We start from the raw sequence: 12,042 nt of genomic DNA, 5'->3' as shown, positions 1-12,042 counted from the left end.
AAGTGTTTATAATTTTAGATACCAGAAAACACCAGCAAACATTTTTGGGTATATTCTAATAGCCTGAAATTCAGATCTTCTAGAAAAGTTAGCAGCACTACCAGAAATCATGTGTCAAAACTGCCAATTTAAGAACTATTTTACCTACAAAACTTATTTCTTGGAATACCACTCATATAATTTGCACACAGTATATAATGCATGTAAACTTATTAATATTAATATCTCTTTTATTTATAAAAATGACTCACTATGAAAAGCAGACAAGGCCGCAAACACCCAGTTATGTCATCAGCTCTAAGACTGAATGATTATATCAGGACCACTTCCCTCCTATGTGCTCCTGTACCAGCTCCCAGAAATGTCAAACTTAACTTTCGACTTCACATGTCAGGTTTCCTGTTCTTGCTTTTAACTTGACTTCAGTGAATTCCTTCAAACCAGTAATATCTCTATATTGATTGTTAAGCTTTAATTCCTTCAGGATCTGGAATTTTAAAGAACATACAAGTCCCAAGAGCTACAAGGAAGGATTCCTGCATGGAAATACTAAGGCTGATCAATAACTGATTAATAAATAGTCAATAAATAAAATGTAAAAGTGTTCAAGGTCCCCCAACTGTGGCACCATGTTCTAGTAAAGCACTTACTTTAGGTCCACATGTATGAATTAAAATAGAGTTTACCATCCCTAGCTTCTGGGATTTATCTAAGGGCAGGAGCTTCCCACCATGCTAAGGGAATCCTCAAGATCCTCAAGAATCCAAGGAGATAACTCAGAGGGATATGAAGGAAAGGTAGGGGAAACTTTCATCCTGGGCATCTCCACTTATTTCTGTTGCCTTCAGCATAAGACTTCCTGCTTTGGGGGTGGGGGTGGAGGGAGGTCTTTGAAAATGTGAAACAATTGATATGGTAAACACTCAGCACAGTACTAGGAACGTAGTCGACTCTTCTGGTTTGTTTAAATAAAATCCTTCAAAAGTAATATCTTGGCCTTGTCCCTTCTCCCTGAAAATCCATTTAGAGGGTCATTCATTTTCACTAGATGTTAACCGTCTTGGGTTGATCTGCATCCCCTCGCATCACCCCCTATGATACACACTGGCATTGAATTCCTTCCTTTGGCAATCCCGCTCCACTGTTAATAGAAGCTTGTGAGCGGTCAGCCTGATTTCATCATGACACTTCTAATCATTCTGCAGGGCCCAACTCAGCAGCCACAGAGTCCACAGGGCAAGGAAGAGGAAGGGACCGTGATGCCAGTTTAGTCCTAGCACTCCACGGGCTTCGTTGTGTCAGTAAAATTTGGCCAATGACCCAGAACACACTAACCAGGAATTCACAGCCAAGAAACATGAAAACTGAAGAAACTCCATAAATGAACCTTCTTTCTACCAGCCTTCTTCTAGCCGTTCATTTTGTCATCCTTTAATTTCACCTGCTTGCTTCCTTTTTACCTCCTTTCTTCTCCTCTCCTCCTGTGTCATCTCTCTCTCTTCTCTTCTTCATTTGCTCCTCTGCTTACTTTTCCCCCCCACAAAAAAAAATTTGATATAGACAAATAAAAAGAGCATAAACATGGAAGTCAGGTGAAAGGAAATAAAGGTTGAAAAGTGGAAAGCACATACACATGAAATCATTTCTTGCTGTGTGTCCTTGGCAACGTGTTTAACTTCTCTGAGATTTATTTCCACTATGAAGAAATAACATGTTATGAGAATTAAATGAGAATAATGTATATATATATATATATATATATATAAAAAATCTCTATTATATGTAACTAAAAGTACTCAATAAATGGTAACTATTATTATTTATTATCAGCAGCAACATAATTTGCTATCTTTTGTAGGCTTACTCTTTGTCCACATACTGTGCTCCTTTAAACCCTCTTTTCCTCCCACCATCTTGCATCCTCCAGGGATGATGTTCATGATTATGATAATGATGAGGAAGAGGGAGGGGAGTGATTTGCAATTCATTTTGTGTTCACGATGTGCTATATCCCGTGCTAGATGTTTAACACACATTATCTGATTTAATTCTTACAATAATGTTACTAGGTAGACAGTATTAGCATTATCCTCATTCTACAGATGAGAAATGGGGCTTAGAGAGTTTAATTAACTGGACCAAATTTCACACAACTAATAAGTTGCAGTTGAGGATTTTGAAACTAGTGTCGGTGTCCTTAACCACTACAAAACTTGCCTGAATGAGATACTTCTCCACAATCAAAGGCAAACACGTCAGCAGTGGCATGCCTCATTTTATATTTAGAGTTAAGGGTTTTTTATATAAATACAGGGATAGAAATGCTTACAAAGTAAAGCACTATGGAGAGAGAGAGACTGTCAAGCGGCAGTGCAGGTGCCTGACTGAGCTTCCCCATGAATCCCTAAATTTTTAGTGTTGGATGGGCTCAGGATCTATGTTGTGCTCTGAGGTTTAATTGGGGAGAGTTCATGGCTCCATTCTATTCCCTTCAAGTACCTCTTACTTCACCCCAAAGACTAAGGAATATTGTTATAGATTGGTCAAGTTCCTGGACTACAGTTCTAAGATGTAGAGCTTCCAAAGGGATTGAAGTTCAAGCACACATGATCATGGTTTCTCTTTAAATATACTTTATTCCTAGGGGCTCAAGAGAGCAGAGGTGGAATTGGCTCAAAGAAGGTCTGACTAAATCTTCCACTTTATTTTGGACTGAGAGAAAGCAAGGTGATCTCAAGCAACTGGTTTGGAAAAATGAACAGGGTTGTACATAAAAGGAACCCCCCACCAACACCACCACACACACACACACAGACACACACACAAAACCAACAAGGGTAGTGCTTAAACTAGAGAAAATAGGAGAAGAAAGTAAAGCAACAGAAATATCTTAAGGGATCTCCTCCTTCATGATAAAATCCTCACAGACCTAAGGAATTCCAGATGAAAAGGTACTATGGCATAATAACAGTACAAGGCCCAGAAAGACTTAGAATCATGCTAGACAAAAAAATACAGAGATCATGGAACTATTCTCAGGAGTGTGCCTGTTATAAATGTAGGGTATCTTGCTGCAAGAGGGAATGAGTGCTAAATCCCTAAAGAAACCCACACTGTATGGACTGAATTGTGTCCCCCCAAAATTCATACCCTGAAGCCCTAACCCCCAATGCAGCTACATTTGGAGATAGAGCATTTAAGGAGGTAATTAAGGTTAAGTGAGGTCATAAGGGTGGACCCTAATCGGGTAAGACTGGTGTCCTTAGAAGAAGAAGAGATACCAGAGAGCTCTCTCTCTCTCTCTCTCCACGTGCACACAGAGGAAAGGCCATGTAAGGACATAGCAAGAAGGCAGCTCTCTCTCTGCAGCCAAAAAGAGAGCTCTCACCAGAAACTGAATCTGCCAGCCCCTTGATCTGGGACTTCAAGCCTCCAGTACTATGAGAAAATAAATTTCTGTTGTTTAGGACACCCAGTCTGTGGTATCTTCTTATGGCAGCCTGAGCTGACTAATACACTCACTAAAATTCAACAATGGAACCCAAGGAAGTAGGAAATCAAGAAGAAGATGGAAAGAAAATTTAGGAGTTTTAAACAAGAAAATGGACACCAAAAGGAAGAAGGAGACTTCAGAAAAAACCTGAGGATGGGCAATGCCACTCTAGCAGGTTGCTAAATTTTGCAAAAAGACAGGAGCCCCCTGTGGAGAAAAGACAATTTGTAACAGTGGCGGATTTCCCCCCCAGAGTGTAAGAGCTGTTGTGTCACAATTAACATTCTGATGGGAGATTCCTCCCAATGGAGTTGTAAGCTCACGCGTCCTCCACTCTAGAAAACTGGCATAGATTGATTACCACCTGGCAATGCTGGAAACAAGAAATCTCTGTATTTTGCTTTCCTGTTGACTCTATCCATAAACTTCTCCCATATGACTCTCTTAGTCTATGGTTCATATCAACAATGTAGATCTAGAATACAGTATATATTAATTTCCAACTCATACTTTGTTGGAGGACATGTTACTATATAAGGAAACTACTGCTGTGATTGAGAGTGGCTGAAGCATGAATATTTGTTGCTGCAATTTTAGGTGTTATCTGTATTGTTGGAACTGCAGAACCGTAAGACACATGTGGAAGCTGGAATTAAATTACATCAAATTTTGAGATGTTTGGTGGTGTTGAAGAAGCAACCTCAGTTCCAGAGGAAGACAGCTGCTATAGGAGAAACCCAGATTCCAAATAGGCCACCACTGACAGCAAATGAGTCCACCAAGAAAAAATGGTTGTTATACATATTTATGGACTTTAATCTTTTTATGGCAACAAGAAGAAAGGAGATCCATTTTATTATACTAGTTTCTCGGGTGAAACAAGGGATTGACTTACTAGGGAAATTCATACTGGTCAACTTTAGGTTAATTATGTTATAGCATTATAAAGCTATATCCTATATAGCTAAATCCTATATCCATCGTTTATTAGCATGTTGTTTTAGCAAATTACTTGATGTCTCTGATCCTCAGGTTTCTCACCTGTAAAATGAGATAGATAATAATACTAACCACCTCAGAAAGTTAATGTGAGAATTGAGTTAAACAATGCCTGAAAAGTGCCTAGCCCATAATAATTGCTCAATAAATGTTAGATGCTCTTATTATAATAATCATTTTTTTTTCTCTGGACTTTACTCTGGGGCAAATAGTAAAACACTGTCTGATCACTGGGTTGGAGAAGTAGGGGAGGAGGAGGAACATCTAGCACTGAATGAGCACTTAACTGTGTGCTAGACACTGTACTGAGTGCCAAGACATAGATTATTTTTTTTAATTTTAGTTATTATTCAATTATTATGTATTTGTATTTTTATTTATTATTACTCAGCACAACCTTATGGAGTAGGTACCATTACTTTAAAGATGATGAAACTGAGGTTCAGAAAGACTAAGCATTTTACTAAGGTCAACACAGGTAGTAATTAGTGACTCTAGGAGCGGAAACCCCAGTGATAAGACTCCAGGGACTATCATCGTGACAGGGATCAAATAAAACATATTTCAACAAAATTAAAGTCAAAAATAAAAAGAGTATGACTTCTCAGGTACTGTACAGAGTGGTATTGGAGCTAACCTCAAAAAGGCTCCTTGGGGGCTTCCCTGGTGGCGCAGTGGTTGAGAATCTGCCTGCCAATGCAGGGGACACGGGTTCGAGCCCTGGTCTGGGAAGATCCCACATGCCGCGGAGCAACTAGGCCCGTGAGCCACAATTACTGAGCCTGCGCGTCTGGAGCCTGTGCTCCGCAACAAGAGAGGCCGCGATAGTGAGAGGCCCGCGCACCGCGATGAAGAGTGGCCCCCGCTCACCGCAACTAGAGAAAGCCCTCACACAGAAACGAAGACCCAACACAGCCATAAATAAATAAATAAAATAAACCCAAAGTTTAAAAAAAAGGCTCCTTGGGCAATGTCAGAGGCCTTCATAAAAGCCTTGAAAGACCAAGCTGCCCATCTCATGGCCACAAGTGCAGAGGCAGAGACTGAGCCAGTGATCTCAGTGGGATCAGGACCCTGATATTCTCCTGACCTTTACATCTCATTCTACTCTGGGATGAAAAGTTCGTCTCTGGATTGACCTCTGTCCTTGAATGTGCACTTTCAAGGGAGTTAAAGATCATGTGCATACATGTATGTTCTTTCCTTGTATTTCCTTGATTCCTTGAAGCTGGAGAAGGAAGATAAGAACAGGACCTGCTCTGTCCTGGGGGAAAATCTGCCCATCTCTGCTTCATTTTGGCTCCCTTCTCCCTTTTTAGACCTACATCATCCCAACTGGTGAGAAAAGATGAGTCTGGAGATGACTCCTTCCTAAGGGCTTCTAGAGCTTCTTATTCTTTTATTCATTGCTGGATGCTCTGGCCTTTGCCGTTGGAGCAAAAAGATCTGAGACTCAGGGGTGCACTTAATGGAAAGGAAGCAGAATAGATTAGTGGTTATTATCCTTGACTACACATTAGAATCCACCTTGTTAGGTTTTTTAAATTCTATTGGCCAAACCACATATTATACCAAATCAGTCAGTATCTCTGGTAGCAGAAAAGAGGAGAACCAAAAAAACAGTGTTGTTGTTTTTTCTTTTAAATCTCAGATCACTCCAATGGACAACTAGTGAAATAGATCACATAACCTGTTCTGGTTCCAAATCTCAGAACCACCCTCGGGAAGGAAAAAAATGTTTTCTGTATGACCCGATATAGACCATTAAAGTTCTACAACAGGGTTAAGGGTCAGAGCCAGAGTATAATAAAGAATGATCCTGGGTTCCACCATTTTATCCTATTAATATATATTCCCTTTGGGGACTTTGAATGATTAAACCGGAATAGTATTTATTCCAAGGTTTTGGGTCATATACAACCCTCTTACCCCATGATATTTCTCACAAATTGCAGAGGCCACATTTCTCTCTAATTACAATTGTGCTCTTTCCCTTTCCCTTTTCCCTCTTCAGCAACACTTGAGCTGGAAATTAGGTTCTATATAATCATGATATTGTTCCATGAAATATCAGGAATGATTTTTTTTTTAAGTATCATAAAAACATTTCCAAGAGGAGGAAATGCTTATATCTGACAGAAATGTAATAGGTCAACCAAAATTTCTATTTACGCATCATGAAACAAAAATAAAGTTCTGTTTGCCCTAGAACTATGACAAAAATCACAAATTATCTTCACCAAGGAAGAAAAATTTTAACTAATAATATCAGAGTATGCACAGAGAAGTTAAACAGCAGTATCAGACTGAAACAACATGGCCATAGAAAAGTGGCTCTCACCTTAGTTCACACGTTAACACATTACAACCTCCTAGTGAGCATTTTAAAGATGAGTTAAACCAGAATCCGTAGAGATGAGACCCATGCATGAGGTTGGTGGGGTGTTTTTTGTTTTTTTTTCCTTCAAGCTCCCCAGAGGACTCCAATATTCAGCCAAAATTAAGAACCAATGCTCGGGACTTCCCTGGTAGAGAAGTGGTTAAGAATCTGCCTGCCAATGCAGGGGACACGGGTTCAATCCCTGGGCCGGGAAGATCCCACATGCCACAGAGCAACTAAGCCTGTGCGCCACAACTACTGAGCCTGCGCTCTAGAGTCCATGAGCCACAGCTACGGAGCCCGTGTGCCACAACTACTGAAGCCCCTGCACCTAGAGCCCATGCTCCACAACCAAGAGCCGCCCCCGCTCGCCACAACTAGAGAAAGCCCACACACAGCAATGAAGACCCAACGCCGCCAAAAAAAAAACAAAAACAAAAACAAAAAAGAACCAATGCTCAAGCAGTGTTTCAGAACCTTGGACAGCTAGATACAGAATAGGCAGTAGTAAGACAAAATAATAATAAATTGAGACATTGTTCACTTTTTACTAAAGACATGATCACTTTTTACTAAAGAGACAGAAAAGTAGGAGAAAACAGGAAGGGGGAAAAAAAGCACACCCACAGACTGGAAGAAAATATTTGCAAATGATGTGACCGACAAGGGAATAGTCTCCAAAATTTACAAACAGCTCATGCGGCTTAATATCATCAAAACAAACAACCCAGTCAAAAAATAGGCAGAAGACCTAAACAGACATTTTTCCAAGGAAGACATATGGATGGCCAAGAGGCACATGAAAAGATGTTCAACATCGCTAATGATTAGAGAAATGCAAATCAAAACTACAATAAGGATTTTTGGTAAAGGAGGCAAGAATATACAATGGAGAAAAGACAGCCCCTTCAATAAGTGATGCTGGGAAAACTGGACAGCTACATACAAAGCAATGAAAGTAGAACACTCCCTAACACCATACACAAATATAAACTCAAAATGGATTAAAGACCTAAATGTAAAGCCAGATACAATAAAACTCTTAAAAGAAAACTTACGCAGAACACTTTATAACATAAATCACAGCAAGATCCTTTTTGACCCACCTCCTAGAGAAATGGAAATAAAAACAAAAATAAACAAATGGGACCTAATGAAACTTCAAAGCTTTTGCACAGCAAAGGAAAACATAAACAAGACAAAAAGACAACCCTCAGAATGGGAGAAAACATTTGCTAATGAAGCAATTGACAAAGGATTAATCTCCAAAATTTATAAGCAGTTCATGCAGCTCAATATCAAAAAAACAAACAACCCAATCCAAAAATGGGCAGAAGACCTAAATAGACATTTCTCCAAAGAAGATATACAGATTGCCAACAGGCACATGAAAAGATGCTCAACATTGCTAAATATTAGAGAAATGCAAATCAAAACTACAATGAGGTATCACCTCACACCAGTCAGAATGGCCATCATCAAAAAATCTACAAACAATAAATGCTGGAGAGGCTGTGGAGAAAAGGGAACCCTCTTGCACTGTTGGTGGGAATGTAAATTGATGCAGCCACTATGGAGGTTCCTTAAAAAACTAAAATTAGAACTACCATACGACCCAGCAATCCCACTACTGGGCAAAGACCCTGAAAAAACCATAATTCAAAAAGAGTCATGTACCCCAATGTTCAATGCAGCTCTATTTACAATAGCCAGGACATGGAAGCAACCTAAGTGTCCATCAACAGATGAATGGATAAAGATGTGGCACATATATACAATGGAATATTACTCAGCCATAAAAAGAAACGCAATTGAGTTATTTGTAGTGAGGTGGATGGACTTAGAGACTGTCATACAGAGTGAAGTAAGTTAGAAAGAGAGAAACAAATACCGTATGCTAACACATACATACGGAATCTAAAAAAAAAAAAGGTTCTGAAGAACCTAGGGGCAAGACAGGTATAAAGATGCAGACGTAGAGAATGGACCTGAGGACACGGGGAGGGGGAAGGGTAAGTTGGGAAGAAGTGAGAGAGTGGCATGCACATATATACACTACCAAATGTAAAATAGATAGCTAGTGGGAAGCAGCTGCATAGCACAGGGAGATCAGCTCGGTGCTTTGTGACCACCTAGAGGGGTGGGATAGGGAGGATGGGAGGGAGATGCAAAATGGAGGAGATATGGGGATATATGTATATGTAGAGCTGATTCACTTTGTTATACAGCAGAAACTAACACACCATTGTAAAGCAATTATACTCCAATAAACATGTTAAAAAAAACAAAAAAACTACAATGAGGGACTTCCCTGGTGGTGCAGTGGTTAAGAATCTGCCTGCCAATGCAGGGGACATAGGTTCAATCCCTGGTCCAGAAAGATCCCACATGCCGCAGAGCAAATAAGCTCATGTGCCACAACTACTGAAGCCTGCGAGCCACAAGTACTGAGCCCACAAACCACAACTACTGAGCCTGAGCTCTAGAGCCCGCGTGCCACAACTACTGAAGCCCACATGCCTAGAGCCCCTGCTCCGCAAAAGAGAAGCCACCACAATGAGAAGCCTGTGCACCACAACAAAGAGTAGCCCCCACTTGCCGCAACTAGAGAAAACCTGCGCGCAGCAAAAAGACCCAACGCAGCTAAAAATAATAATGATACTAAATAAATAAATAAAAATTTTAAAATAGCTTTATAAAAAAAAAACTACAATGAGATATCACCTCACACCAGTCAAAATGGCTATCATCAAAAAATTCACAAACAACAAATGCTGGTGAGGGTGTGGAGAAAAGGGAACCTTCTTGCACTGTTGGTGGGAATGTAAATTGATACAGCCACTATGGAAAACAGTATGGAGGTTCCTTAAAAAACTAAAAATAGAACTACCATATGACCCTGCAATCCCACTCCTGGGCATACATCCAGAGAAAAACATGGTCTGAAAGGATACATGCACCCTAATGCTCATTGCAGCACTGTTTACAATAGCAAAGATATGGAAGCAACCTAAATGTCCATTGACAGAAGAATAGATAAAGACAATATGATACATATATACAATGGAATATTACTCAGCCATAAAAAAGAATGAAATAATGCCATTTGCAGCAACATGGATGGACCTAGAGATTGTCATACTGAGTGAAGTAAGTCGGACAAAGAGAAACATCATATGATATTGCTTATATGCGTACTCTAAAAAGAAATGATACAAATGAACATATTTACAAAACAGAAACAGACTCACAGACTTAGAGAATGAACTTATGGTTACTGGGGGGGGAGGTGGAGGGTGGAGGGAAGGGATAGTTAGGGACTTTAGGATTGACATGTACACACTGCTATATTTTAAAAGGATAACCAACAAGGACATACTGTATAGCACAGGGAACTCTGCTCAAAGTTATGGGGCTACCTGGATGGGAGGGGAGTCTGGGGGAGAATGGATACATGTATATGTATGGCTGAGTCACTTTGCTGTGCACCTGAAACTATCACAGCATTGTTAGTTGTTATACTCCAATATAAAATAAAAAGTTTAAAAAAAAATGCTCTGTTCATAAAATCCACTGTGATTAATACCTTCAGGCTTTCCTCTTTTTGCAGTGGTAACTATACCTCAAATCAAAATAAAACAACAAAAGAATCCATGTAATTTGAAAAAAAAAGCACAGGATATCAAGAGGAAACCCCATTCTTGTTTAAAATAGTGTTCTCAAACCAAAATGACTTATAGGGTCCAGGTAGAAAATGTTAAGAAAAGAAACAGGGACTTCCCTGATGGCGCAGTGGTTAAGACTCTGCCTGTCAATGCAGGGGACACGGGTTCGAGCCCTGGTCCAGGAAGATCCCACATGCAGCGGAGCAACTAAGCCCGTGTGCCACAACTACTGAGCCTGCGCTCTAGAGCCCATGCTCCGCAACAAGAGAAGCCACCGCAATGAGAAGCCCATGCACCGCAACAAAGAATAGCCCCCACTTGCCACAACTAGAGAAAGCCCATACAGAGCAACGAAGACCCAACACAGCCAATAATAAATAAATAAATAAATGAAACAGAGGCAAGGTTTGTTATGTAATGGTGGTTTAAGTTTACTCTTTTGACAAAGACCCCCTTTGCATATAGACTACTCTCCAGTTACACACATACACGCACACAATCATTCTTTGATCCTTCTAGGAAAGCCATGACCTTCTCAGTCTGGATTTTACTTTTCTACTTTTAATGGAAAAATATTCTTAAGACATAATTGCATTTTCCTTTTTATTCTACTGTAAGAAAAACAAGATGATAATAAATGGAAACTTTAGGGGGCCACAACATGAAGGCTAAACAGAACACATCTGTAGGATGATTTGGGTATATATAACATCAACTTGCAACTATATGAAATTAATAAAATAACGTAAAACATATGAAACTTTCTGGCTCACTTCAAAACTAAGCTCAAATTAATCTCAGGCTTGAATGTGCTTTATGATTTATGGGGTATTTAAGTGAGAGAGATCTTTTCACTATTTATCATCAGCTTTCCAACTTCTCAGGCAAATTACATTAGCAAATTTCTGTTTTGCAAAGCACCTGTTGGCCTGATAGCTACAGTTCACACAATGCAAAAAACTGCAGCAATTACCTGGACAATTCATGATGAACAGGGCGTTTGCATAACATTCAGGATACTCCATTATCATTTTCATTACAATGCAGGCAAATTATTTATTGGAAACCTAGATAAAGTGGTTCACATTTATCAGGCAAAGCCACAGAGGCACTATGCAAATACCTCAACCTTTTCTGTCACTGGCGGTGTTTCAGTCAGTTCATCATTGAAAGCACCTTTCATTAAACAAAGGTGTCTGACTGTGAAGGCCTAAAGCCAAGCAAAGCTCTTTTTATCCAATCAATCATGAGAAAATAGATAGTACTCACATTATCTAATTTATTTATAACTGATTAGTCACTAAAAATCAAAAAGAGGAGAGAAATTTGTTTTCTCTGTGAATAAAGTAAATCACTTTTATGTTATTTTTTTAAGAGGAGGATCCTTCAGGCATCTGGTTCATCTTGTATATGACTATTGATGCCCTGATTTTAAATAGAGTTCAGCCTGGTAGAGTGAGAAGTTTTTCATATCATCCCATTGCACTCCTGTGAACTCTGTGTAC

This window comes from Balaenoptera borealis (assembly GCF_965194805.1).
Source record: "Balaenoptera borealis genome assembly, chromosome: 10".
NCBI lineage: Eukaryota > Metazoa > Chordata > Mammalia > Artiodactyla > Balaenopteridae > Balaenoptera > Balaenoptera borealis.
This window is presented reverse-complemented; position numbering follows the sequence as displayed.